This window comes from Phoca vitulina, unplaced genomic scaffold (genome assembly GCF_004348235.1).
Source record: "Phoca vitulina isolate PV1807 unplaced genomic scaffold, GSC_HSeal_1.0 scaffold65, whole genome shotgun sequence".
NCBI lineage: Eukaryota > Metazoa > Chordata > Mammalia > Carnivora > Phocidae > Phoca > Phoca vitulina.
The window spans coordinates 4468529-4487877 of NW_022589768.1; the positions used below are offsets into that span (position 1 = coordinate 4468529).

At 41.8% G+C, this 19349-nt stretch overlaps 1 protein-coding gene across 2 annotated transcripts in view; it reads right to left on the bottom strand.

Moving 5' to 3' along the window:
* PDE8A (phosphodiesterase 8A) overlaps positions 1-19349 on the bottom strand; it is a 155572-nt gene that overhangs the window by 92581 nt on the left and 43642 nt on the right. The window contains exon 1 of one of the 2 annotated variants that reach the window (XM_032392018.1): positions 6757-7455. The exons of the other annotated variant lie outside the window; for it this stretch is intronic. The gene's annotated coding sequence lies outside the window, so the exon portion shown is untranslated. Of the gene's footprint in view, positions 1-6756; positions 7456-19349 lie in introns of those variants that run through there. 2 annotated transcript variants of the gene reach the window in all.

Here is a 19349-nt window from a genome sequence, read left to right on the forward strand (position 1 = left end):
TTTTTGTGAAGAGTGTAAGGTCTGCAACTAAATTCATTATTTTGCTTGTTGATGTCCCAATTGTTCCGGCACCATATGTTGAAGAGACTATCTTTGCTCCACTGTCAAAGATCAGGTGACTGTATTTACATGGGTCTATTTCTGGGCTCTCTTTTCTGTTCCATTGATCTATTTGTCTGTCTTTTACCAAAACCCTAATGTCTCAATTACTGTAACTTTATAGCACATCTTGAAGTTGGGAACTGTCAGACGCAAAGCTTTCTTCCTCTCCTTTAATACTGTGCTGGCTACTCTGGGTCTGGTGCCTCTCCATGTACGTCAGACTCAGTGTATCAATATCCATAAAGTAACTTGCTGGAACTCTGGCTGGGATTGCCTTGAATCTATGTATCAAGTCGGAAGGAACTGACATCTTCACAATATTGAGTCTTCATATCCACAAATACGGAATGTCTCCCCCTTTATTTAGTTCTTCCATGTTGTCCATCAGAGTTTTGTGGTTTTCCTCATATAGATTATGTACACATAATTATTATTATAATTATTAGAATTATACTAATAAATATTTTGTTTCTTTTTCGGGGTACAATTGTAAATGATATTGTGTTTTTATTTATTTTTTTAAGTAGGCTCCACACCCTACATGGGGCTTGAACTCACAACCTTGAGATCAAGAGTCACATGCTCTACGGACTGAGCCAGCCAGGCACTCCCAATATTGGGCTCTTAATTTCAAATTCTACTTGCTCATTGTTAGTATACAGGAAAGCAATGACTTTCAAAAAAAAAAAAAAAAAAGATTTTATTTATTTGAGAAACAGAGAAAGAGCACGAGCAGGGAAGAGAGTGAGAAGCAGGCTCAGCAGGGAGCCTGACGCAGGGCTCGATCCCAGGACCCTGGGATCATGACCTGAGCCAAAGGCAGACACTTAACCGACTGAGCTACCCAGGCACCCCAAGCAATGACTTTTATGTATTAACCTTGTATACTGCAACCTTGCTATAATCACTCATGAATTCTGTCAATTGTTAGTTTTTCTGTCAATTATTTTAGATTTTCCACATAAATGATGATGTCATCTGTAAACAAAAACAGTTTTAGGTCTTCCAACTGTACACATTTCCTTTTCTTGTCTCATTGCATTAGCAGGAATTTCCAGTATGATGTTGGAAAGGAGTGGTGAGGGGGGCACATCACTGCCCTACACCTGATCTTGGCAAGAAAGCTTCAAGTTTTTCATCATTAAGTGTGATGTTAGCTGCAGGCTTATTGTAGATACTCTTTGCCAAGTTGAGGAAGTTCCCTTCTCTTCCTAATTTACTGAGAGTTTTTATCATGAAAGGGTTTTGGATTCTCTCAAATGCTTTTTCTGCATTTACTGATATGATCATGTGATTTTTCCTTTTTAGGCTGTTGATGTGATAGATTACATTAACAGATTTTCTAATATCAAACCACCAGCCTTGCTTACCTGGAATAAAGCTCACTTGGTGTGGCATGTAATTCTTTTTATACTTTTTAAATTTGATTTACTAGTACTTTGTTGGGAATTTTTACATCTATGTTCATGAGACATACTGGTCTGTAGTTTTCTTTTCTTGTAATGTCTTTATCTGGTTTTGGTATTAAGGTAATGCTGGCTTCACAGAATGAGTCAGGAGGTATTCTCTCTGCTTCTACCTTCTGAAAGAGACTGTAGAGTTAGTGTAATTTCTTCCTTAAATGTTTGGTAGAATTCACCAGTGAAGCCATATAGGCCTGGTACTTTGTTTTGGAAGGTTATTAATTACTGGCTTAATTTCTTCAATAGATTTGGCCTATTCAGAGCATCAAGTTCTTGTATGAGTTTTGACAGTTTGTGTCTTTCAAGGAATTGGTCCATTTCATTAGGTTATCAAATATGTGGGCACAGAATTGTTTATAATATTAACCTTTTAACTTCCATGGAATTTGTAATGAAGTTCCTTCTTTCATTGCTGATATTAAGAATTAGTATCTGCTCTCTTTTTTAGCTAGCCTGGCTGGAGGCTTATCGATTTTATTGATCTTCTCAAAGAACTAGCTTTTGGCTTCATTAATTTTTCTCTATTGATTTCCTGTTTTTGATTTCACTAATTTCTGCTTTAATTCCATTATTTCTTTTCTTCTGCTTACTTTGGATTTAATTTGCTTTTTTCCCCAAGTTTCCTAAGGTGGTAACTTAGATTACTAATTTTAGATAACTCTTTTTAAGTTATGCATTCTAAACAGTGCTTTTGCTGCATCTCACAACTCTTGGTAAGTTGTGTTTAATTTTCATTACTTCAAAATATTTTTAAATTTCTTTTGAAATTTCTTTGACCCATCTATATTTAGAAGTATGTTGTTTAATCTCCATATATTTGAAGATTTTTCAGTTATCTTTGTTACTGATTTCTAGTTTATTTCCATTGTGGTCTAAAAGCAGATATTGGGGCGCCTGGGTAGCTCAGTCGTTAAGTATCTGCCTTCGGCTCAGGTCATGATCCCAGGGTCCTGAGATCGAGTCCCACATTGGGCTCCCTGCTCTGCAGGAAGCCTGCTTCTCCCTCTCCCATTCCCCCTGCTTATGTTCCCCCCCCCCTCGCTGTGTCTCTGTCAAATAAATAAAATCTTAAAAAAATAAAAGCAGACATTGCATGATTTCTATTCTTTCAAATTTATTCAAGTGTTAGGGCCCAGAATGTGGTGTACCTTGGTGAATGTTCTACAGGAGCTTGAGAGGGCAGGGGAACATGTGTACTTTACTATTAGATGATGTAGTCTATAGATGTCAATTATATCCAGTTGATTGATGGTGGTGTTGCGTTCCATCATGTCCTTACTGGCTCTCTGCTTGCTGGATAGGTCCATTTCTGAAAGGTCTTGAGGTGCCCTACCATGATAGTGAACTCATCTATTTCTCCTCGCAGTTGTTGGGTTTTGTCTCACACAGCTTGATGTTCTGTTGTTGGGCGCATACACATAAAGGATTGTTATGTCTTCTTGGAGAGCCGACTTCTTTATCATCATGTGGTGTCCTTCTGTATCCCTGATCACTTCCCTCACTTTGAAGTCTGCTCTGTCTGAAATTAATAGAGCTACACTTGCTTGTTTTTAGTGTTAGCACGGCATGTCTTTAACCATTTACTTTTATTGTAGATGTCTTTTTTTTTTTTAAGATTTTAGAGAGTGTGCGAGCGTGCATGGGCGCGAGCAGGGGGAAGGGGCAGAGAGAGAGAGGGAGACAAGCAGACTCCCCGCTGAGCCCAGAGCTGATGGGGGTGCCGGATCCCAGGACCCTAAGACCGTGCCCTAAGCCAGTGTCAAGAGTCTGATGCTTAACCGACTGAGCCGCCCAGGCGCCCCATGTGTCTTTATATTTGAAGTGAGTTTCTTGTAGACAACATATTTTTGTGATATTTACTGTGCCAATCGTGTCAAGCTCCTGGAGGCAAACTTCAAAATACTGTGGCCCCCACCCCATACCACAGTCCCTCAGAACATGCTAATTCTCTGAGTTATCTGCACTGAGCCTCCAGCAATGGCCAATTAAAGTTCAGGTTTTCCTATGCCAGCACTCCTGAATGACTTTTGCTCTGAGTCTCTGGTAAGCAGTGTGTCCCCGCATTCACCTGGCTCTCCCATCTTGGGGGCACTGTGTCTTCCTCATGGATTTAAGAGCTGTTGATTTTTCAGTCTCTTCAGCTTTTTCCTTATTGTTAGGACAGAGTTGATTTCTAAGCTCCTCGTGCACAGAACTAGAAACTAGAAGTCTAATACATTTTTAACAAAATGATGTGCAGGAAGTCTCAAATTACAATCCAAACACACTTGTTAGAACAGCAAGTAGTCGTAACTGCATAAGCACTTTGGAAAGCACGGAGTGTCAAAGGTGACGCTGGTGCAGAGAGGGCATCCCAGCACCATCCTCCGTGGGGCCACTGCCTTCCTTCGGAAGGTACAGGAAGGCAGGCAAACTGTTCTTACTAGTGCATTCTAAGCAACAACTTGTTTCCTCCCCTGGCCCCATAAAAAATAAGATTTTTAATTTCCAAGTCTTTCTGAGAAAGCAAAATTAATGCAACGCAAATCGGAACCTCTAAGTCATCCATTTAACGAGCCAAGGTAATTCTGTTCCATAGAGTGACCCATTTATCACAGGCTGGCCGTGTTCCACATGGCGGAGCTTCTAGCGGCCTTTCACCCCCTTCAGCCGTCCGACGGCGGGTCCAGGCGGCACCAGCGCCGGTTTTCAGGCAGAACGACAGTGCCAGATCCCCGCAGCGCATCTTCTCACTGCGGTTTGCCACAGAAGGAGCGAGCGTAGCTGGCGTGCGGGCTCATTTCGGTCTTCTTCACCGTCTCCCTGAGGGAGCACCCTAACGGGCCCCGTACTGACCCCCGATCCCGCCCTCCTCGGGGCGCCCTGTGCAGCCAAGTCACAGCGCACGAGGGCCGCGCCCAGAGCGGAAGAGACGCACTGCGCAGGCGCAGCCGTTTGTCAATAACCACAACACCTGGCGACTAGAAAGTGATGTTTTAAGCATTTTACATCCTAACAAGCTAGAATGTTATTTACGTATAGGGCTTTAGTAAATTTCAGTTATGTTTCAGGAAACAGGTTCAGGGGTTTGAGTTGACTTACAATGAATTACACAAATTTTTCCATTTAAAAGAGTAAGTAATGACTCCTAGTTGAAATTTCCACTTAGAGCATGTGATGTTCAGGAACCAGTTACTGGGTTAAGCCCAAAATGCCTGTACCTGCATACCCTAATACCCAGAAGTGAGAATTTGGGGTCTACTAACAGAGATCTGTAAGGGGTTACGTGCAAAGACGTTTGTCCAGGCTTATGTGCAATAGCAGAGCTGTAGGCAATATGCGTACATCTAATTGGGCACAGTAATATGATGAATCTTTTTTTAAAAAAGATTTTATTTATTTGAGCGTGCAAGAGAGAGCACAAGTGGGGGAGGGGGAGAGGCAAGCAGGCTCTGCACTGAGCAGGGAGCCCGACGCCGAGCTCGATCCCAGAACCCCGGGATCATGACCTGAGCCAAGCAAGGCAGACGCTTAACCCACTGAGCCACCCAGGTGCCCCAGTAATATGATGAATCTTAAACACAGATGCTAAGTGAAAAAAGAAACATGAGATCTGCAATACAATACCATTTACAAAAATTAAAAATATATAAGCACGTAACAATACATACTTTACAACAACACACAAAAATGAAATAACATAGATACTAAACACATTAGAATGATTATGATTAATTGGCAGGGAGGGAAAGGGAGTGGAGAATCAGATGAAGATCACTAAACCACAAAAAAAGAGGAACCTCTGGAGGTAGGCAAGGATTTCTTAAACATAAAAAGGAAAAGACCGAAAACTAGATTTTAAAATTAAGAACTTCTGTTCATCAAAAGACCCTGGTAAGGGAATGAAGAGGTCAGCTACAGAATGGGAGACGGTATCTGGCCAACATATGACTGACAAAGGACTCCTATATACCCATGATATATAAATGCCTGAAGATCCAGAAAAAGTAAGGAGACAGCCCAACCAGAGGGAGCCTTGCACAGCCAGGTGACGCTAATATGCTAAGAACTGAGCGGGATAATTTAACCCTCTGAGTCAGAATTCAACTAGGAAAAGAAAGCAGCTTTTCAGTGATGGTTAAATTCCAGCAATTTTATAAGAATGCACGTAAGCAGGATATTTGAACAGATATTTTAAATTTTATAAAACATATAAACAAATGTCACTGGCTAAAGTCTCTTCTATTTTAAGAGAGTTCTTGAGAGAAAATGGAAAAAGAAGCATCTGCATCTACAGTTTGTGTATCTACAAGGGGGAAATGAGTTACTTACGCAACTACTACACAGTAGAAAGCTTTGTTTCCATAGAGATTATGACACAACTGATTTAGGCCTTAAATTAGAATATTCCGATTTGAATTGAGAAATGATCTTTTTGTCTAAATGAATAGTGTATTCAGTGCGAATAAAAGCTCTGCACATCTGCTGATATCATTTCCTCTACTTCAGTAATAATTAATCATGAGAATACATCCACACAAATCCTAAAAGGAATTCATACACCCCAAAATTTCACAAGTGCCTGAATATATATAGGGAATGACATATTTCTACAGGATGTACAAAAATACTGACCACAAAGAACCTGAAACATTTCAAAGTATCTTTCTGCTCACTTCACAACTATTACACTTAACCATTCTCTTGTATTAACTGAACAAGACAAAAGTCAGTTCTGTCTACCTTCTGTCACTACTATCTCAATTCAACAGATAAACTATATATACTATGGGGGATGGGAAGAGTGAGGAATGCATGAAATTATTAATCCAAAGTCACAAAAACATCAGAATGTTTGGTTTCAAAAGGAGTTGGAATGTATGATGCATAAATAGAGTACATGTAAAATCCTTCAGGGGATCCACATTGCCCTAGATAAAGCCTGGACTCTGATACGGCATTCAAGGTTACGGTGGTGTCTGAAGCCTGAGCTTCAGCTGCCCAAACGACTTAAAACCTCCTGGAGAGCCCACGTCTCTTACTAGAGTGCCATGGCCACGTGACTCAGTGAGCACAGCATGGTCCTGCTTTCTTCCTCTTCTCCCCTAATTCTTCCTCATCTTTCACAACTCAAACATACTATGCCCATAGCCCCAACCTCCGTCTGGATGAGGGGCCAAGCCTATGTGTTCACAAGTTATCCTGGGCTTACCTTCACCACAGTGGAATTTCATTCTTACTTCCCCTGCGCCAGGCTGAGCTGCTGACTTCTGTTCACTTTCACAAAACTGGAACCTAAACAAATACAGTGCTTGGTAACTGCTGAATAACCACTGAATAATTAAAATCCCCAACATTTCCTCATGTTTTGATAATAAATGTTCCTAAAGGAAACATCTAAGAAGAAAGGATAAACAATCCCAGGTGATAGAGTAAAATGAAGAATGACTAGGTTTCCTGATTGGCTTCTATAATAAATCATTCTGTTCTTTTTCTAATTCACTGTGAAAGCTCTCCAACCCAATGGATATTCTAACTCATTCTCAAAGGTCTCCACAGAAATGATACAATCTTTAATTTCGTTACAGTTGAGTATATCCTCAATTAACCAAATATTCAGAGTTCTGTTCGATTAGATTCTTGTCTTGTTGCTTCTCTGGGCATTTTAGCTACCACATCAATTGCTATTTTCGACCACATTTTCTTCAGCTATCATAGAAAGTGCCTGACCTTTTGAAAAAAATTGTTTTCCATTTAAATTATAACATATAATGAGAAGTGAAAAACAGTATAGGTTTTGAGCATACATAACTGAACCTGAAAATAAAGCATGATGCACAAAAAACAGGAAGTGAGCCTTCTAGTTCAACCAAAGGCACAATTTTCATATAAAAATGTCAGGCTATGACCATGTGATTTTGTAGAAAAAATCTGTAAGAACAATAACAAAAGCAAAAAAAAAAAAAAAATGTAGAGATTAATAATAAATTTTGGGTACCTGTGTACACTTAAAATGTCTTTACATAACAAGCTAAAGGAAACCTGAATATTATCATGCTGATTTAATAATGTAAGAAAATTTTCCCAATGAAAAGAGTAGAAATTAACATGCACGACAGTGATAAGAAATAAATCAAAAACATGAAATTATAATTACCCTCAGAAAATGAAATGAGGGCAGGCCACTTCTGCAAGTGGCTGGTTTCACTTATTACATGTTAATTTTCTCTAAATAGTTTCCAGTACACAGCTGGCTGAAGGACTGGGGACACACAGACTCCCAGCACACTAAAAACTCAAGAGAAGGACAGTGTGGGCCAGGTCCGCAGGGCTAGCTGAATCTACCAAATCATACACGGCCTGAAGACAGACTAGTAGCAGGAGAGCACAAGAAGCCTGAATATGTGGTTTTGCGTTTATGACCTCTTAACTTTGATTAGCTCTACTTGGCAATCACTTGGGGGTATGTGAACTGTGGTGGGTCTCAGGACAGGACCCCATCAGAATCACTGAAGAACTTCCTGGAAGAACCCACTCCCAGAGGTTTCTGTGCTTGGGGACATCTGACTCAGAAAAAAAAAGAGCTTGGTAGTAAATGACAGTGCATGAAATAAATCTGGGCAAGGTTCTACCTCCATTGCCCTGCTGTACACTTAAGATTCTGATATTCTAGTAAGCCAACAGTTTGCTTCTGTAATTGGTAGGTTGAAGATGCAGAGCTATTCTTGCAGGGTAACCAAAAAAGTGATTTTTAAGTCATTTTCCCACTTTAAACCTGTTTAATGGAAATAGTTACTTCCTCCACTCTTTAAACTGAGACAAGTCTGGTAAATTTTCTGCCCACTCTTTCTCAACACAAAGTCCCAGAGTTGCATTTTGTTAGTTTCCTAAGGCTGCCATAACAAATTACCACAACCCACATAGCTTAAAACACACAGAAAGTTATTTTCTAACAGTTCAGGAGACCAGAGGTCCAAAAGCAAGGTGGAGGCAGGGGCTTGGTTCATTCTGGAGGCTCTGAGGGAGAAAGCAGCTGTTTCAAACCTCTCTCCTAGCTTCCGGTGCTTGCCAGAAACCCCCAGCAGTCCTTGGCTTGTAGCTGCATCACTCCAAACTCTGCCTCTGTCCTCACATGGACTTCTTGTAAGGATGCCAGTCATTGGATTAGGGCCGAGCCTAATCCAGTATGACCTTATCCTAACTGATTCCATCTGCAAAGACTCTTATTTCCAAATAAGGTCAACATTCTGAGGTTCCAGTGGACATTAATTTTGGAAGGACATGATTCAACCCGGCATACTCATTAAGTCACACATTCGGTCTCAATTCAATCATTAAAAATGATTAATCCACTTCATTTACATAAAGATCAAATTGGGCTAAACTGTAGTAATTCTTTGTGGGGGCGGGGGGCTGAGACTGAGAGAGAACACAAGGAGGCCTTATAGGGTCCTGGAATGTTCTATTTCTTGATCTGTGTGCCGGTTACATTTACAAAAATTCATCAAGTTGTACACTTAGGATTTCTGCATTAACTTTCAAAAAGCGTTTACTTCAAAAAGAAAGCAATCTGTCCAATATCTTAACAGCGCTTCAGTTTTCATTTGAAGAAGACTTCTCTCCACCAGCAGGCCAGCTGCAGGGGCAGCATGCCTCTGGGAAAGGGGGGTGGCTGCCTCTCTCCCCCTTCCTTCCTCCTCCCCCACCCCCCATCACCTGCTGGCTGCTGTCTGAGGCAGGGAGCATAGGAAAAGGCCAGAGAGAAGTTCTCACTTGCCTGGTACCATTAGATGATCTCTCACTCTTGGAGCCTGATGGATTTTTAAAGCTTTTTCTCTTCTGGCGCATCTTTGTGGTTTCTTCGGAGAGTCCTTCTCTGTCCCTCCCACTGCAACTGCTTCAGATAGGCAGTGCCTCTCGTCCAGCTGGTTCTTCCCAATTCTCCCTCAACTTCTTCCCCAGTGTAGACAGCACAGCCTTTAGTGCAGGGGTCCCCTCAGCCTGGTCAGCTAACTTCTTAGGCAGGAAACCTTTGAGAATGACCTGACATCAACATTCTACCTAGATCCAGCATCTGCCCAAAGCCAAGTTGTGCTCACAGCTCTGCTCTCTGAGTACTCATGTATTGTTTAGTGGGGGGGAAGGCTGATACATTCACATTCAAGCCCACCGTGCTTTCGGGTGAAATGGCTCTGCCTGAATGACAGGAGTGCTTTGTCCTCTAATGTAGGGGGTGCTTCCTGTCTAAGCCTCCCTGTTACTAACAGGCACCTTGAAGAAAGCATCCTCATCCACTGCTCAGACGTGTGCCGAGAGCAGGAATCTCTGAATGGATGTAGAGTGAAGAGCCAATGGGAAGCTGGAGGAAGAAAAGGATTGCTGTTAAAAGCAGAGGAATCTGGGTGGCCACCAAGGCGAACCAGGAGGTAGACCACGAGGAAGGCAACGGGTCTTCCTCTCTTCTTTCACGTTGGCAGGGCTGATACTCCTGTTGCATTGCATGTGTGTTGTTCAATCCAGCCCCATCAATCAGTTCTGTAAAGTCTAGTAGTAAGTGGCCTCCTAGGCCTGCTTTCAGTGTTGTGAGTTTCCAACCTCGGACAGTCAAACTGAAGATTTGGGAGGGTGGTACTAAAGACTGCTACATGCATCTGAACTAGAATCCTCACGTATACGACAGTTAAACACGCACACAATCTTCATGAAACCACAGATTAAAGAATAAATAAGGCTTTGGTTCTGCTGGTGAAACAGAGATGCCACGACGCACACATTAAAGGACCAAATATTATAATACTTTAGGATGAGGGCTTGTTTATATTTTAGGAGCTTCCAAAAATAAAATATCATATTTTCCTGGTCCGCAGTGATAACTTTTAGAAAAAGATTTGTCCATTTAGAAAGAGAGTGAGAGGGCGCCTGGGAGGCTCAGTTGGTTAAGCGACTGCCTTCGGCTCAGGTCATGATCCTGGAGTCCTGGGATCGAGTCCCGCATCAGGCTCCCTGCTCAGCAGGGAGTCTGCTTCTCCCTCTGACCCTCCTCCCTCTCATGCTCTCTGTCTCTCATTCTCTCTCTCTCAAATAAATAAATAAAATCTTTAAAAAAAAAAGAGAGTGAGAGAGCACACCTAAGCAGAGGGAGAAGGAGAGAGAGAATCTCCAGCCGACTCTGCACTAAGCGTGGAGCCCCACGTGGGGCTTGATCCCACAACCCCAAGACCGTGCCTGAAGCTGAAACCGAGAGTTAGAGGCTCAACCGACTGAGTCATCCAGGCACCCCAGCCCAGTGACAGCTCTTAAGAACTTCACCAAAACCTCCAATATACTATTCACTTCAAATGACTTTTTGGCTTTTTCTTTTTTTAGTTTCATTCATTTACTGGCTTGGGGTTTTTAATTTTTTCAAAGGAATGAAGCTAATCTCCTTAAACCAAACACTTCCTTGTAGCTGGCAGAGGGGAGACAAATCTGTATAAAGTGAATATCCAGAAGTGAGATGGAATTCCTGGGTCCTCAACGCTTCTGGAATATGAAGTTTGCGGTGCTTCTTCCGTTAAAGGGTCTGGATCAGTGGAGTATGTGGCTTGACTTTCTGACGACCAAGCTGCTGGATGCCATCTTGTGACCTCCAATTCCCATTTATATTTATTGATATGACAGATATTGACCTTAGTTCTATCAATTATTTTTGTTTCTCTTTTTAAAGACTGTTTTCTTTTGGTGTGTGTATTTTGATACTTAAGATGGTTTATGTTTGGGTGCCTGGGTGGCTCAGTTGGTTAAGCGACTGCCTTCGGCTCAGGTCATGATCCTGGAGTCCCAGAATCGAGTCCCGCATCAGGCTCCTTGCTCAGCGAGGAGTCTGCTTCTCCCTCTGACCCTCCCCCCCTCATGCTCTCTCCCTCTCAAATAAATTAAAAAAAAAAAAAAAAAAGATGGTTTATGTTTTTATTTAGCAGTTACTTTTATTAATATTTGTAAACCTTATCTCTTTAGGCATTATCTACTTAATCCCCTATAAGAAAGGATGGAATTAAGATATTTTCTTCTCCTGCACCACCCCTCCACTACCCTTTATCCCATTATATCCTCTTTTCCTGTTTAGCTTTGTACTCTTAAATATACCTACACCTCTATTAGCTTATCTATTAGTTCTAAATGATGCTCTTTGAACCCTAGCTATTAAAGACAAGAGAACATTCTTACTTTACCACCCATCTTCTTTCCCTTTCTCCTCCCAAATTTGGCTGGTTAATTTCCCACTGTCAGGTTATATAACCTTTACATTCTGTTCTATTGCACTACTCTTTAAATTTGTTTTAATAACCTACAATTAAACAGATCATGTGCTCATAACCAGTTCTTTTGCTGTAATTTCTCTAGTGCTCTTTTGGGGTCTGAAATTTGTCTTTGACTAGACTCCTCAAGAAGGGTTCATGGGAATAATCTTTTCAATATCTTACATTAAAAAACTTTTTTTTTTTTTTTAACAATTACACTGAATATAAAATCCTTGAGTGTGGAGGAGTCATCAACACTTCTGAAGGATTCTGTCCTGTTCTCCTGTGTTGACTGATGATATGAAGCAGCCACACTTTCCCCTCTCACAAGTGAGTTGATCTTTCGGCCTGGCTGCCCAATATTTTTCTTTACATTTGCTGCCCCACACTTCACATTTCTGGGGAGCCTGGGTGGCTCAGTCGGTTAAGCGGCCGACTCCTGATTTCGGCTCAGGTCATGATCTCAGGGTCCTGGGATCAAGCCCTCGGTCAGGCTCTGTGCTCAGCAGGGAGCTGGCTTGAGATTCTCTCTCCCTCTCCCCCAACCCCTGTACACACACTCTAAAATAAATAAATAGATCTTCTAAAAATCAACAACTAAAAAAACCCCTTCACATTTCTGTTTCTGCTTTAGGCAATTTTTGTACTTTTTGTGTATCTACCATTCACTCTCTAATTCTTTGTAACTATTTCTATTTCATTTAGCTCACCTACTCCATTCCAATTTTATGGATGTATAGACATTGTCTTACATCACTTTCAACTTTGCCTCCCTGTCTTTGATGGTTTCCTTCTTTTCCTTCACTGTCCTTCCGGGACTCGGATTTCTTTCCCTATTGGCTTGTCAGCTCTTCCCTGAGGTCCTGTATTTCTTTTTTTTTGTGCTCCAGTTCTTTATAAAGGTGGATTGACTTTTTTTAATTTGTGAAATGTTCAGTCATAATTTTCATTTGTTCTGTGCCGGTGTTTTTCTAGTGAGTGCTGTTCATCTTTTTTTTTTTTTTAATGTTTCTTATCATTTTTTCTGGTAATTATGTTTGACTAGATCCTAAACTGGTCCATTCTTTGATCATTCATTTTCGAAGGTAGTTTTTCCTGGACCAGTTACTTGAAGAAGATTCATCTGGGAGAATGGCCAGAGCCATATTCAGGAACAGGAGACTGCTTTCTTTTTCTGGCAGGACTATGGTGTATATGTGCATGTGGGGTGTGGGAAGGTGTTCTTTAGCGTCTCTCTCTCCGTAACCAAAAGGGACAGGCAGCTGCAGGGGCTTAGCGCCTCTGCTTCCCGCCACCACAGATCAGACTGTTCCCTTCACACAATACTTGTGTAAGTCCTCATTCACTCCCCAACCTCTGTACCTTAGAATCAAACTGGATCTGGTGCAGCTCCTGCCACCAGCCTGTGTATGCCTTTCCATTAGTTCAAACAGAACATTTTGGCTTTGAAACCCATGTGTGTATTTCTCATCTTGGAAAATGTTATTTGCTACTTTTTTTTTTTTTTTTCCTTTTCCTCAGATCTACAGCTATAAATGTCTTCTGTCCACGTCCTCTCGTACTCCTGGTTCAATCTTTCAGAGACCCTCTCCATTTCTTTTCTGGCTTGGGGTTTCAGACATCTCCTAATTTCTTCAAAAACAGAGCTTCATTTTTGTTTGTTTTTTTTCTCCTAGTTGCCAGGGATAATTCCAGGAAAGGACAGAGAAAGGATGACTTTAGCATGTTCAAATCTTAAGTTCTACTTTTTTTCCTCCAAAAAGAAAATGGCTTTATAATTTTTTTGAATATAAAGTAACACATGGCACTCCAAAATCCAGACAATATAGAAAGGGTGCAGAGGAAAAAAAATAAAAAGGTATTACCTGAAATCTCATTAGCCTAAAGTAATCCCTGTCAACATAGGAGCACATAACCTGTTGCATATAAATCTACCTTTTCCTGTGCTTTTTTTTTTTTCACTTAAAATTGACTATTTTCTTGGAAATTTAGATCTGATTTATAATTTTAATAGCTACATGATAGTCACAAGAACTTCCTTTTAACTAAGAGTATCATGAGGCACTGCAATGTTTAAACTTTAAAATAAACAATCCCATAAACCAGAAGTCATGTCCCCTCAAGATCAAATTTTCCATATTTTAGTTTCCTTGTAAATCAGAGAAAATGAGGGGTTTATTCCACAGGCTTTTAGAAATAAAACAAGCTGGCCTAGGTCTTTAAAAGCTAGGTAACTAAGGGTTCTTTTGAAAAGTTACGGTTTCCATGACCTTTGTTCCTTGTATAATAAATACACTGTATTTTCCTGGTTTCTCATTTACAAGACAGAGAAAATCCGAACAACAAAATTATCCAAGTCTTATACTGAGGCCGAACAATCTCTACAGGTTATTAAATCAGGAAGACAGTCAAAAGAATTACAGACAGCTCCTCTTACAACTAGAGGTGAGCTTGAGCTTGTACTAGGGTGTCAAACAAGGGAGTGTGTGCAAATTGCCTGCAGTGTGTGAGTTTTCATTAAACTGTCTTTTCTAATCCATTTCCTTAATTAATAGACACTCAGAGCTACACAAACACTGAACCTCAAAGCTGGTTGTAGCTGTGAAGATAGAAAACATTCTGTTCTTTCTCTCAGCAGACCACAGAAACAACTTTTTCAACGAAACATCCCCTACATAAATGAGCAAACCTCCAGATGGCTAAGTACTGGCATGTGCCAAGGAACAGGCTATAAGTGAATGTTATTCGCAAAAACATTCCAACAAGTGTTTGAATGTAGCCTGTAAGTTCAGATATGCCCCCTATAAAACTGGGTAACACTGGGTAACGACAGGCAGGCACGAGAAGAACCGCAGCTAGAGAAGGCCAGGAGCCAGCCTCCAGTGATTTATTAATAGTAATCAAGCCACTACCAACAATAATAGCATGTAACGTTTGGGTGTTTCCTATGTACTAAAGAGTATCTAATTTAATCTTATCTCATCAATCCTATAAAGTAGGTACTGTTACTCTTCATAACTGGGAAAGAGAGGCTCAGCAAGGTTCATCTACTTGTCAGTCACACAACTAGTAAGTGAGGGTGTAGCGCCCAGACCCCCAAGGCCCATGCTTGTCTCTGCACTAAACTGCCTCGTGTGCTAAACAGCCATGGAAACTCAGAAAAAGGGAAGGTAGTTTTGACCAGGGAAGGCAGAAAGGCAAGAATCAGGCTGGGTCTGCAAAGGCAGGCAGGACTTGGGCAAGCAGAGAGGTACGGAAAGGTCCATGTGAGCAAAGGCACACAGAAGAGGAACACAGAGGCAGAATCTTGGACAGCCACACAGACGGTGCTAATTATAACCCCCTCTCGTCCATCTGGCAAGATGGTGTTACAGAAACTGGAAGATGAGATACGGGAGAGACAAAGATAGAAGTCTAGTCCCAGCTCTGCCTCTTGTCATCATATGGCCTTAGGTTAGACACTTCTCGCTGAGCCTCATTCTAGTCTGTCAGACAACAACTGTAATGTGCTGTCAGGTTCAGGCTTAGGTAACATAATAATATCTTATGCTATTTTATCACTTATAATCTTCTAGTATATACAGATTTCCTTGGCAAGGAAGATATGTAGTAGCTGCTCAATCAGCAGGTATGGATATGGAATTGTCATTCATTCCTCCACCTCAACAAATATTTAAGGGGCACTTTTTATGCACTAAACCTATATCAAGTGCTGAAGTTCTAGAAATAAAAATATGGACCCGACCTCCTAGATGCTAAATATAGAAGGATAGAAAAATACAAACAAATAATTACAACACCTTGTGAATGTTTAACAACAAATGCTTGTACAGAGTGTGAGTGCGAAGTGACTGATTAACTCCACCCGGCGGGGGTGAGGGTGGTCACAGGAGTTTTCAGAAGAGTGACCCTGCCCAAATGAGTCTTGAAGGAAATGTAGGGTTGTGCCGGGTAAGGGAGGGGAAGGGGCATTCAGGAACAACCAATGGCTAAGTGTGACTGAGATGGAAGATTCCACAATAGAGGAGGCTACGGAGGGAAGAGGGGCAGATGGCAGAGGGCCGAGCAGCTAGCCCCGCTGCAGTCGGGTGAACACGCCAGGGTCCGGGCACAAACACCAGGTGGAAACCATAAACCGGATTCCGAACACTGCTCCCATCGGGGCCAGCTCTGGGAGTGAGTGGCTACGGCCACAGAAGGAAGCCAGGCGGGCGGGGGGAGGCAGTGGCTGGAAGATCCTGCCAGACGGGGAAGATTCCGTGGAGGCCACTGGGCCACACGCCTCGAGGACCTGAGGCTATTCCACAAGAAGACAAAACCCAGGAGGAGCCCACACAGCCATCGTGGGACCTCTCTAGGACATCACCCGAGAAAAGAGAGCAAAAATGGTGGCAGGGGCTCCAAGGAGGAGAACTGGAACTGGTCCTCGGAAGTCACAGAGGTCTGAGCTCAGCTGGAGAAGGAATTACACGGTGACAGGCGCCGTAGGGGGCATTCTCCGCAGCCTCTCCCGTGACAGCAGCAGGGCCCACGGCGCCCGGCGGCGACACTCTCCGAGGCGGAGCACTGGCACTCAGAACCACCTCCACCACCAACCCCCCCGGGGGGCCGGGGACCTGAGGGGGCGTGTCGGCCGGGGTGGGGGGCCTCAGGGGAAACATCTTCCTCCCTGTTAAGAGGGTCCCCTCCTGCCTGAGATCATGTCGTGTGAGAAGTATGCTGAGGACAGGGCTGCGACCTTGCATGTGGAGGCAGACGTGCTGCCCCAGAGCTTCTGCATCACTCATCCCAGAACCTCTCTCCTCCAGCCTTGGTGCCTGAAGAAAGGGCCTTGTGAGCTGTGCGGGCCGTTAGCTGCAGCTGGAAAGCCTGGCCGGACACAGCCGAACGCCCCGAGATGCTCAGAGACCGCGTGTGCAGCTTCAAAGAAAGGTCTTGGCCAAGGGCTTGGCAGGGAGACTGGGAAGCAGAGTCTGGCAAGAGGAAATGTTTCTATCCCAAGATTTTACAGACTGTTTTACCATCGTACCTTCTCATAATTTTACTCAGCATCACCAAAACAATTCGAGTGGAGGAAAAAAAGGAATAAATAGAAATAAAACGCTGTGTATTTGGGAGAAGATGAAGGATAGAAGGCAAATGAAATGGATGTCATAAGTATAGAAAAGAGCCTTTGGTTAAAAAAAAAAAAAAAATAACTGTCTCTGCGAATTTATGAATGATGCTCCAAAGTTTAAAGAAAGTTTAAAAAAAAAAAAGACCCATGAGGCCAGAGTAGCTCTGATGGAGTCTGAAGCAAAGACAATGCAGAAGAAGAGAAAGACAGTAAAAATAGAAAATGTAAGTTTCTGACTATAGCCAACATTAATTTGAGAAATAACTTTTAATGGAAAGTTGGGTCATTAAAAAAAAAAAAAATCCCGGCCGGAGGGGATCCTACTACCTATGGTTAAAATAAGAAAAGTGACAAAATATGTCAGTTATTATTAACAAAGAATTTCAAGGCCAGGCTAAATATACTCTCCAGAGACCTTTGCATGGTCTTCAGCTTGATGAATATTTTTATTCCTGACATCCCTCTCCTGAAAGACTACTACTTGCTATCATCAGTCCTTTTTGGTGGACTCCAATTTCACTCTGTATTTACAAGTCCTGGAGATGTGCACTGAAATAAGCTGCATGCAAAAGAAGATTAAAAATAAGACACGGTGCTTAATGCTCTCAAGATAACCACAGCTGATGGAAAAGGACGACACATCCAAGAGACACAGCAGAAGGGAAGTGTCCGCTGTGCTGGCACGTGTAAGGGAGGGGTCGGGTAGGAGACGGGGGCTGAGCTGGGCCTTGAAGGGCAGGCAGGATTTTGAGAGGCAAAAAGGCTAAGAGGTTACAACCCAAATAAATCACACAATTAAAAGCAAGCAAGGAATGAGTTTTTACCCTGTCAAACTGTCAAATACCAGGAACAGACAACACTTCTGGGAGGAGTGTAAACTGGTACATTTGTAAAGGACAACTTAAGCAGTACATATACAAAGTTTTTTGAATGTTCACGCTCTTTTATTCGGCAGTTCAAGTTACACGTACAGCTCCTAAAGAAAAATCACGATATTTTGTACCATGTGCATATATTACATACTCAAAAAAAATTCTGCTAACTTAGGAACAATTTAAGAATTATCATGGTGTGGGGAAAGATGATTCAGTTATATGGATGTTCACCACAACATTATTTATAATAGTCAAATGTTATCAGCAAATGGTTAAATACTATCCCCATAAAATATAATAGTATGAAGTGTTTCCAGTAATGAAGTACATTAACTGACACAGAACATGTTCACCTAAGTTCTAAAAGCAGGTTTCAGAAAAATGTACTGTAGGAGTCCATCATTTGTTTGTTTTCAATGTATAGATATGTCCTCAGAAAAAATGACAGGAAGGATACACAAACAACAAAACCAGTGATTTTCTCTAAGTATAAAATAGCAGATAATTTTTATTTTACGTTTGCTTATCTGTATTTTCTACTTTTTCAGAGTGAATGTGTGTAATTTTCACATTAAGAAATAACATGGAATTATGGAAATTTTCTAAGATATTCGAGTACAACTTTAGTCTTTTTATGGCACTATTCCACAAAAGCTGTTGTGTGATACAATGTTTTATAAGATGACACCGAATGCCACTGCTTAGTCATCTCTCCACATTTTTTTGAAAGGGTAGAAATAACTACAGGGAGGCAGGAGAAGAAGGCAGATTGTTTTAGCAGACCCCATTCTCAATCTTTCATTTTGGTTTCAATATTGATGTGGGACACCTCTCCTGAGACTGTTTTACTTCACACACCACCTTCCTCAGAGAAGGTGGCTGGCTTTCTCTCTGCTCTGGCTCATTCTTCAGCCTTCAGATCCTTAAATGTTTTCTGATCATCTGCAAAAAGAAGTATGCCCTCTTCATTTCACATCAGTTAGGGAAACTGATAGGCAAAGATTAAATTAAAACCTGAGGGAGTTCTGGCCGCCAGACCCCACCACTTCTGAAGCCCCTTCTGAGGTGTGGTAACCCCAATGGAGCCTGGGGAGGTCTCCCGGTGGGCAACAACAAAGCAGATCCAAAAAAAGAGGCCTTTCTTTTGTCCGTACAGGCAAATGACAACCAATTCCTTAGGTTTTCATCTTTATAAGTGACTAAGAACCACATCACAATAACCTATTCATTGAGGTATTAAGAGATAAAATTTGGTGTTCATTAACCAAGTTAGATGTTAGTTAGATGTTACTACAGTTAGAAATACATTTTGTCGTCCATACTAAGAAAAACATGCTACATCGTGAACCAGAATAGACGCATATCCCAAATATAACTGAAACACAAGTTTGACGTACTTATTCTTACTGCATGAGCCACTGTTACTTTATAGTCCATCTCATTTTAAAATAACCGATAGTGGGGCCCCAGGGTGGCTCAGTCTGTTGAGGGTCTGACTCTTGATTTCAGCTCAGGTCACGATCTCAGGGTTGTG